Below are 11,534 nucleotides of genomic sequence, written 5' to 3' on the forward strand. Positions count from 1 at the left end.
CATGCATAATGTGCGCATACGCGCGTGCGTGCGCACTCGAGAACCTGGACGAATATTGTATATACGTATTTGTCTTTAAAGATAAATTGATCGCCTTTCAGGGGCGAAAAGACAACTTGTCTTAGACAAGGCGTTATTTGCGAAGAAAACTCTAGTACAGCTTTTTCCAATAGCTAAATAAAGACTAAAACTTTTATACTTGATCAATATATCGCACCCCTAGAAGATTAGTGTCACTACTAAAAAAATTCACACGTTTCAGAAGAGAAGAAAAGTAAAAATTCAATTTTTTAAATTATGCGATAACTGACGCAATTACAATTACGATATTTCGTTATAATAAAGCTTATACTATTTCTTGAAGAGATCTACTGTGATTCACTTGTCAATTCATCTTATGACACATACTTGATAATCCACATATTAAACTGCAATATAATCGCAGTTTAAAAGAATAACAATACTTATACTTCTGTTCCTTGCAGCGGATTTCGCATATAGACTGACAGTATTACGTACACCTACTATTATAGCACGTAACATTTTAGGCATATTTTTTATGGCCTTAACTCAAAATCGAAATTTTTTCAGTTGTGACAGTATTCTTCTAGGAGTGCTATATACATATATGGTCTAAAACTACATTTAAAACACGTTCTAAAAATGACATAAATATTTATTAATATCGATTCTGCAATTTTTTCAGTCAGTAAAATACTTATTAATATTCCAATATGTGCTATGCATACATCAGTTGATCAGTACGTATCGTGCTTGTAATAACTAATGGGTAAAACGGCTACTCAAGATGCAAAAACGCGATCATTGCCTATAGAAATGTTCGTAATGCATAGATAACCTGTTTATTTAGCACATCACATCAAGTTCTATAAATAGTTTTGCGCCGTTGAAGGAGATGAGTTCCAAGAAGACGAGCCATATATATCCTCCACAATACAAACGCTTCTGGCTCGTCAGAAACAAGAATATCACATAGGTAGGTGGCCGCAATAGGATGAAGAGGACACAGCGGCATAACTGTTTAGTTAAGGAAATAGTACAATTAAAAAATTAAAAGCCATACGATCGCGATAGACTCGCGCACGTTTATTTCGATTGCGGGTTATGTCAAAACGCGTAAATATCACATAATAAAATTTGTCATCTGCAAACCATATATTTAATTTTAATACATATAAACCTAGTTTACACCGATCACTTGATACGCGTATTAAATAGTAAATAACTAGTAAATAAGTCTGATTATTGGCTGATCAGTTCAAATATACTATTTGATACGCGTATCAAGAGATCGGTGTAAACTAGGCCATAATCATAATATCATGGGCAGGGTTGGGTAAGTTAATTTTTTTTTTAACTAAGTTAAGTTAAAGTTAACAGCCTTGAAACGTTAACTTAGTTAAGATACAAGTTAATCCATAATGAAATTAATTAAATTAAAAGTTAAGTTAATAATAAAAAGTAATTAAAAAGTTAAAAGTTAAATTTTTTAATTTCGTGATTTCTGGGTTTCACAGTCTTAAAAATATGATATAATGATCGTAGACGTTTACGATCAGCGTTTGGAGTAAACTGTAAAGAGATGGAAGCCAGATCGACTATACTGCGTTTAGTGCGTTCACGGAGATAATAGTGCTGCGACTAGCGTATACGAAATGGGCCATTCTGAGCTTTGTGCGTGGTCAATTCTTCTAGAACCATACAACCACGCACACTACAATATGGCCCCTTTTGTATGTAAACAACGTCACGATTAAGTTCGAGAATCAAGGCCCTATACTGTAAGACCGGTATTCATAGTCGGATCTTATATTTAAGACCGTCTTAAGTACACGCTTAAGATGTTATGACGCACGCACAGAGCCGTATTAAAAAAGGTAAATTAAAAGTTAATAGTTACCGATAAAATGTAACTAAGTTAAGTTAAAAGTTAAGAATCTAAAATGTAAAAATGTCTAAAATGTCTAAAATGTCCGCCTTCTTGACATGTTCGTTTGATTTCGTCTCCGCATACAATGTTGTATCTTTTCGGAAGACTCGTTATATACTCTGTATGGCTTTGTAATACCCTCGTTCTTTTTGGCTATCGGACAGTAATTCGAAAGTCAATGTTGTCTTTTGGGATCTTTCAATCTCGAAACTCACCGATCCAACAAGGAGAATGGGAGTAACTATTAACTTTTCTATATATTTCACTGAAGATGGCTCAATCCCGAGCCGAAACGTTTGAATATATATTCGATTGATGAAATCGCTTAAGTTTTTTACGCACTGACAACTGCTTCTGACTCCTATAGCCATTCCTGATCTTATTCTAAAATGTAACTAAGTTAAGTTAAAAATATTTAACTTTTTAACTTAACTTTTATCTTTTTAACTAGACACTACCCAACCCTGATCATGGGATGTTATCTTTCAATAATACCTAGAGAGAGAAAGAGAGATAGAGAGAGAGAAAGAGAGAAAGAGAGAAAGAGAAAAAATTCACGTGCTCAAACATTTTCAAGCATTTTGGTTATTTGATGAAATTATCATCTTACTTCTGTTATTACCATTTCTGCTACACTATTTAAAATGGAATAATCGCGTGTTACATTTTTCATTATTACAAATTAATTGCTACACATAGTCATAGCTTTCAATTATAAATGGTTTTTACTCTTAGAGAATAATATGTTCCGTCATTTTATATTTTATATTTTATCGTATAAAAGATGATAACTTATTTTATAAAGATGCTTTGCGTTGATTATATATCATCGGAATAAACTAGATTACTATTCACATTTGTATTCTTCGAGACTGCAAATCGCTTCGCGTGACTATCGTTGTCACTCATGAATATCCGCATGAATTTGATCGCAAGATACTCGATTAGGAAATTTTCTTTATAGCTGAATGAATAAACTATATAAAATAAATTAATTTATCAAGTTTATTAATACTAAAAGATGCAACAAAGATAAGGAAGATGAGAAAAAGGTATCGTTTGAATCTAATAAACATAAAAATGCCTAATAAATTTAAGAAATCAAATAATATCTCTGCAGAATCTTGGTTTAAATTCGTGTTTCTGCAAAAGAAATTGTAAAATTTCTCAATTTGCAAAGCATGCACGTGGATATTAGCAGACATGAATATTATATAAAACATACATACATATACATATATACTATATATAGCAGTCGAAAGCGCCGCGGCACGTCAAATCGATTTACAGAGTCGATCGCGTAATTAGCAACAGTTACGTCAGCTAAAGCTAAAATCACTCGGCGTATGTACGAGTGTGTCATGTACGTAACCATCGCGCCAGTGCTTGCAGCATATGTATATACTCGCGCGCAAGCAGCACGCATAACATAGGTAATACGATAGCTATGTAGCGCAGAGTTACGCGAACCCAATAATACGTCTGACGGCCGTCTAGACGGGGCTACATAAATGCGGCACATCGCTCCGTGTGTAATCCCGCGTACGCACGATCATACGTGCTGTACGTACTTACACACGTGACCGTCGCTCGTCGTCATCGTCGATGTAACGCCATGCACACAGCGTTGCAAAAGCGAGTTATATGTGTGTGGCATGGCTACTGCACTCTCGCTCTCGCTCTCGCTCTCGCGCCACATCTCTCTCCCTCTCTCTCTTCTCTCTCCCCCCCTCTCTCCCACTTTAATCATTTAAACGTATGTTAAAAGAATATATTGTACTTTATGTAGAGGAATTAATGTAATGACATTTGATGTAAAAAATAGCCGAGAAGACTAATAAAGCTCAATCAATTAATCAAAATCTATTTCTCTCTCTCTCCCCCTCTCTCCCTCTTTAATTATGATTTGCGTGAAGAAAACAGAAATCTTCTCGTAGATACAAATATAGAGTTAAAGCTGATGAGAGAGATGAAGATATAATATATCGGTTTTGTAAGGAAACGAAATATAAATAAAATGAAGAATATATAATGGAGAGAGAAATAGAGAGAGACGGATATACGGATAGCACGCCTACTTTCTATCTTGGGCATCCACAACGTCTAGAATCAGCTATGTGTACTTGCGAACGGAATGAGGCGTGAAACCAGTTTGCTTGGAGAACTTGAACGGTTATTCTTCTCACGGTACTTGAGCAGCTATTACGACTAGTCATAGATAGTAACCGTAATTATTCAGTAATACCCGTAATTGGCTCTCGGTATAACTGGTCTGATCTTTTTCTCGTTCCGTCATCGCACTTTTTTACCGTCACTCTTTTCCTTTCGTTATCGCTTTTCGCTTCTTTCTTGGAAAGTTGAAATACTTTCTCAGCTGTCGTCACATGAATCTCATATGCTTGAGGGAACATTGGCTTGCATTCTTTGCACACACTCATATTAAATATGTGTACTTACATTGTACTTGACGTTATGTATTCTTGCAAAAAAGTCAGCGTGTTAAACCTTGTTTTATATCATACTATACGAATCAACTAAGAACTTGAAGTAATCTTCCAGAAATGCAACATTGTATACTTGCAATTAGACTGAATATATTTAATTTTACGTAGTTAATTATATATTTACATAATTAATCTATATAATAAATATTTACATAATTATGTTATTTTATAAATATTTTCAAATTTGCATTTTTGATCAACTTTATTGACTAATTTACTTGACAATAAACAAGATTACCTTAAAAAAAATTATCATATTAAACATAATTTATACTTATAATTATAATTATAATTAATAATTAGACCTTTTATGTGACAACTAAAAAAACAAATTTTAGATATAAACATTTTCCAATTATTGATTGCAAGTACACTTAATTCCATTCATCGAGTGTACTTCTCTCGTATGCGAAAAAGTGACAGTATCCTATGCTATAGCTATAGATTAATAATTCCGTCTGACAATGAGTGGGAAATTGATCACTAAGGTGCTGAAAATTTTTTATCATTGGTCGAGAAGACGAAAAAGAAAAAAAAAGTGTGTGTGTGTGTGTGTTTTATAATTATATTTATAATTGTATTTATACAATTATATTACTCTTATAAATTCTCTCTCGATATATCTCACCGAAATATATATTGACGACTTTACTTTTCCTTCTCAATGAAATTAAAAGAAATCAACAGATACCCATTCACTTATCATCTGACCGCTAATAAAACTATAATTTCTAAGAATTTATGTTTCTTTACAAAAATGTTATTTATATAATTGTTATTATCGATTAATATTGTGATTATTCAGTGATACAGCATTTATTTTTTTAAGGTTCCGAGCTATATTAAAAATGCAACTTCTTTCAATATTCAACATTAAATAAAAAAATATTCAGAAGCTTGTTTCTCATTATATAGCTTGATACACGTATAAAAGATTGTACACATATGCATATTTATACAAATTATCAAAGCATATAATCATTGAATTCCTTCGTTATATGATAATTCCTCTGTTGTAGACTATTACGCCTATGTCGGAGAACAAACATCTCATGAATTGTCTATTATAGAATATCTTACAATTAGAAGAGTACGTGCATCGTTGGAGACTGTCAGATTACGTAGATGGTCACAGTAGACGTGGATAGATGGACCATAGCGTGGGCAGCAACGACCATCGTCCCTGCAGGCATATTCTTCCCTGCCTCCCCCTCCCCCCCCTCTCTCTCTCTCTCTCTCTCTCTCCCCCTCCCCTTTCCCCCCTCTCTCTTTCACTTTTTTACATTCTCTTCTCCTCTTCCTTTTTCAACGAAAGACAACACACTACAACCTTGTCTTTTACTCTGGCATTTTCATAATCTTTTATTTCTTAAATAATTGTGTTGTCATGTTGTGTCTCCTAGTTTTGTATTTTTATAATACATAGGAGAACGAACGGTATGCTCTTCTACGCGTATATATTTCTTTAACTTTATTACCAACTCAAAACTTTTTTTGCCTTCTTCCGCTCTTCTTTCTTCCTTTATTGACGCAAAAAAAACTATCCCACAAAGTTTCTAATGTATGTCAATTAGTCAGACCACTGTTGACCCTCGAATACTTTCTGTTAACTCTCGCACCGTATTGGAATGATTTTTACGCATGGCAGCCAACCAGCGGCACATATAAATGCTTGCACTCAAGCACGTGTTCAAGCATGTACATATAAGTGTAACGTTACCGCGATTCCTTGACGGCTCTCTCCGCTGATGTTTAATATCCATTGAAACGCGATCTACCTCTCTCTCCATGCCTAACTTGTCCCCTCCTCCATCTCTCTCTCTCTCTCTCTCTCTCTCTCGCTCTCTCACTCGCTCGCTCACTCTTTGATACTATATAACGGTGCGACAATCGCATATCGTGTGGTTTTCGCTTACGTGGCCATACTTTTTTCGGATGGCGAAAATTGTAAACTGTTTAGGACTCCCCTCTCAACAATCGCACGCGAATTCAGATACTTACTCTAGCTGAAAGTTAATCAAATGAACAATAAAATAGATATTTTCCAGTGAAAAAATAACCAAAACTGAATAAAGACGTAAAGATACTCTACAATACTACAACAACGCAGAAAGTTAGAAACTGACAATTTCATACGTATAACACCGTGCATCTAAATACGTAAGAAATAAGAGAAAAATTAGAAAATTTTAAAAATGAGTTAAAATTTACTACGGCGACTGTGGACGCATCGTGGGAAGAGAAATATGCACGTCGGTAAGACGTATCGAGAACATCCAAGGAGAACGAACTTCAGGAAACCATCCGTACTGCGGAGCAGGGTAGAAACAATCAAGTTTTGAAGGGTTGACTCGGTCGGGGGCATCAAAGGTTGAACGAAGGGGCGAGCGGTTTCAACAACCCCACTGAGTGGCTATTAGGCACCCCAAGCCAAGCAAGAGCAATTTGCTATAATCATTACCATTCAGGATCTCCGAGCCGAGAGGGCCCATTTCTCCGTTCGTCTTTCGCCCTCTTCGGCCAAGCACCTATAGCTTATGCAAGTACCATTGTCAATAGTGGGTAATATCTGACCACAACCATATGCGCATCTACGCTAAAGTTATATAGGAAGATGGCATCTAACAGTAATCAACAGTTTTCGGAAATAATGTTCAAATAAGCTATACCAGATACAAGATACAAGATAAAGATAAACTAGAAAATTTCCTTTGAGTAACAGAAAATAAGCTCTTTCATACATTTTACACTTAAAAGTCTATACATGGAGTAGATTTAAACATTTTGTGCAATGTTGTAAAATACGCGCAGCAGGCTACGATTGTTTTATCTTAAAAGAAAAATAAGCGGAAAAAAAAGAAGAAAGAGATAGGAAGGAACTATGGAGTGTGGAGGACGTTTGAATGTGGCAGCAAGAACAATTAATAAAAAACGGCACGAGAAACGGTGCGGTGCGGTTTGGGCTTCTTGAAAAGTCTATCTGAGACAGCAGGTGCGTCGCGGATGCAGCTGGAAAGTTACACTGTTGCAAAAATTTTTGTAGTTTTGTTAAAAAAGGACCTTGTTAAAATTTTTGTGTAAAATAATCAACACATACATGTGTAGATTTAACATATGCCTCCTATGTTACGTGAACTTTGCAAATTTAAAATGTAAAATTATTAAAATTATTTAAAAAATATGTTAAAGTAACACACGTTGAACGTGTTTATTAAATGTGTCAAAATTTACAGAAAAAGAGTGTTGATTTTACTCTATAACAAAAGTGGGAATAAAAATTTACAGAAAAAAGTGTTGATTTTATTTCAAAATCTTACTTCGACATAAAAGTTATGTTAATTGTACACATAATTAACCTTAAATTACGATCAGAATAACATTTCCTTTCTGTTAAAATATTTTAACGAAGTATCGGTGTTACCATTTAACACATCCATGTTATGTTAAATTAACACAAAAATTTGAGTGGACCGTTTGGGACATGTGATTTATGTTATATTTAACACAAATTTTCCAACGGTATATGCTATGCTGTCTTGGCTAGATATCCTAACGTCTTTCTTTTTAATGTTTCTTCCTCCTCTCAAATTATCAACTACTCGGACTACTAATAAAGTTATTAGTGAAGCTCAGAAGAAATGCGTGCCCCTCGCGTAAAAATATATAGATATAATCATCGAGTGAGAATATATTAATTTAATATATAAAACATAAAATAAGGAATAATCTAGATAAGAAAGATTGAAAGAATTTTTAATACGACTCCATGCGTGAATCCACCCGCATATACGTACCGCAAAATATCAGTCGTGCATAAAGCACAAAGTGCGCGTGGAATTTTGCGTAAAATGAAACCAAACTTAAATGAAACCTAACTGGTCTGAAGTCTAAGGTCTGAGGTCTGAGGTCTGAGGTCTATAAGGTCTGAGCACAAGTTACCGGTTCGAATCCGCGTCTACCTGCTTGCCGGTCACAAAACACGACATTTCGTGGACGTTTCGTGGACGTTTCGCGCCGCCCTAAAAGTCTCTTCCATTCGGTGACGTCGGATGGCCGGACTTGAGGACTCGGCGAGTCTAGACTGCCGGCAGACATGGCAAAACAACGATATATTCAGTCTCGCTTCGCTCGCTGACCGCAGTCAGCGAATGGTTGCCTTTACACGGCACGATGTTACTTTCAACGAAAGGACTCACCACGAGAAAAGAAAGGAAGACGAATAGGATGAAATGTATTTACTAGAAATTTACAGGCTTTCTTGCCTGAACACAGCCAAGGACAAACTATTGATATACTTTGGCAGACATGCTTCTGTTCTAAAATTATTAAGGGTGTTTGCGGTTTCGTCTCACAATCAGCGTCACTTTTTCGTGGTTTCGATTGTCCCGTATAATCTCAGTCTATCGGGCCTAGACGTAGGTAAGGATTCAAAAAACATGGATTTCAAACACAAGAACACATATACACAACATTCTTTCCTATAGATTGTATAAAATTCTATAGATACGACAAATATATGGCTATTACGACACTCGTGCGCGCGCGTGTGTGTACGCGCGTGCACGTACAATACATAAATTTCATGATTTTTCACTCGGGTTAAATTTTCCGTAGATTTGTTTTGATTCTTGTGGTCAGGCCACATCATGCGGATTCGTTCTTTTTGCAGTTAACGCGAATCTAGAAATCGCATAATAAACGGGTGATTCCATCGAATCTGTATCCATATTCACAAACGACCTCGACAGAATCTCCTCGACTAATTCGTATTGTAATAAATAGCAACACGGGAAGAAGAATGAAAGAGAGAAGTAAAAATAACGAGAAAGCACGTTGTAACATGTCAGAAAAGATGTTATTGCCATTTTATCCGCCTGCTTCTCTACACGTAGCTATGGATGCATTATTCATATTTAGAGCAAACCTTCCAAGCTTTTTGCGTATCGAATATTCAACGTTAATTCAAAATCAATGTTATGCGTCCTCTCTATTTAACATTTGATATTCCTAATACCATCGTTTCATTGAAAATCCTCACTTAATAATCTTAAAAAGACGAACGTAATTCCTTATATCGTGTAAAAAGTTCTGTTGTCTTGTTACGCGAGATGCATAAGAAACATTGGTGCATTGCGTTGGCATGCACGTGTTCAACGTAAATCTTTAAGCATTACTGATGCGGCCGTATGTACAGCAAAGGGAAGTTGACGCAGATATACTTTCAAGAATAGGAACAGAAGCCTTGAGACATTGTATGTACTTTTAAGAAATCTCTATACCGACATGCGAACATAAGAATTGCGTAGTTAATCTCAAGCTATGTTCGTTGGCAGGTGTTCATATGTGTGCATATACAGTGTGTTCTATTTAAAACAGTACGGTCGAATAACTTATAAAAAGAGTTGATGAAAAAAATGTGCCAGATGAAAGTTGTATGGTTCAGAAGGGGCCAATATTATTAAATTTTAGATCCGAGGCCCGTGATGGGCTCCGGTAAGGCCCAAGCCAAATTTTTTAAATAGAGATATCTCTATTTTTACTATATTATTGTTTTCCACTAATTAATTTAAACAACTTTTGTCTGAAATATTTTTTATTTGCTTAATATTTTTTAGATCCAGCTCCAATACACACACACACGCACACACACACGTAATGATATCAATTAGTAGATTGCCATGATAGAAAAGATGGAAAAGTACGAGCATATCGATAGTGACATCAATAGTTTAGCGGTAGTTGTGTAGACGGGAATACACAGTATCTCTGGTAGGAAATCCGGTATCGTCATGTGCCCCCAGGGACGGTACCGTTTTATCGGGGGTCGCGCCGAACTGACCCGCGCCAAGTCGCGAGGTACAAAAGAGATATATAGGCCAGCGGTTTATCCACCAATCACCATTGCATCTTACCACTAAAACGGTGTGTTGTGCATTGTACCACCTTCCTGTCGAAATTTCTTTTTGTATGTACATGTATTACTTGAGATAATTTACCGCGACGCGATTAACGACAAACTTACACAATAGGTATCATTTCACTTATTCTTCTTTCCCCCAACTTTCGAAATGACAATCGGAAGCCGCTGCTTTAACGTTAATTTCCTTCATGTCTTTGGTCAATGCGAAACATGTAAGATTTGAACGAGGTTTATCTTTCTCAAGTAGGTGTTTTTTTCTTGATCAGTTCTGTAAGATACAATGCGCTTGTTGCAAAAATTATCAAGTTTCCATTCAAGATTTTAAGCTAAATATTACGCTTGAATACTGTCGTATTTTCAATATCGCCCCACTCAACAAGTTATGAATTTTCCGGTCAGAAAAATATAAGTTATCTTGGTACACGTAAATTTAATTCAGTCAACATGTCGCTTATAAATGCATTATTATAAGTGAACGAGTACTGCCTGCAAATCTACGAATAAGTGCTTCATATAACAAAACTGATGAATATAATCTATTAGAAATATATAAATTTCTTTGTATTCTTAAAAAATATATCAACTAAACTATCTTAATCGACATTATATATATAAATTTGAATACATATACGTATGAACCAAGAATCGAGGAGAGATTTTAATCTAAAATGTCACGAGAAATATACTCAATATAGAACTGCATAGACCTGATCCAATTCAGATATTTCAGCTATTTTATGAAATGAAATAAATTGTTTAGTTCATACATACTTTGTAGCAGTAAAATCAAATGGAAGGTTGAATCATTGTAAATTCTATATTTCCTCATATACTATCTACAGTCAGTGAAATCGGGAAATTTTCTGTTATAAACTTCTGCACGAGGAACACAAAAAGCAAAAGGAAGACTACAGAATGACTACAGAAAAGTTCTGTATCCCATAAGGTAAAACGAATGGAAAAGAAAAACGAAAAATACACAGAAAAGAGGAATGTAAATAGTATAGTAAACGATAGAAGTAGAACGATGATAAGAAGAAGGAAGAGAATAATGAGAAGAGAGAAAAAAAGAAAAAGGAAGAAGAGAAGGAATTGTAGTAGTAGTAGTAGTAGTAGGAGGAGGAGGAGGAGGAGGAGGAGGAGGAGCAGGAGAAGGCGG

Source organism: Temnothorax curvispinosus, unplaced genomic scaffold, assembly GCF_003070985.1.
Source record: "Temnothorax curvispinosus isolate PA1 unplaced genomic scaffold, ASM307098v1 QBEX01015530.1, whole genome shotgun sequence".
Classification (NCBI taxonomy): Eukaryota; Metazoa; Arthropoda; class Insecta; order Hymenoptera; family Formicidae; genus Temnothorax; species Temnothorax curvispinosus.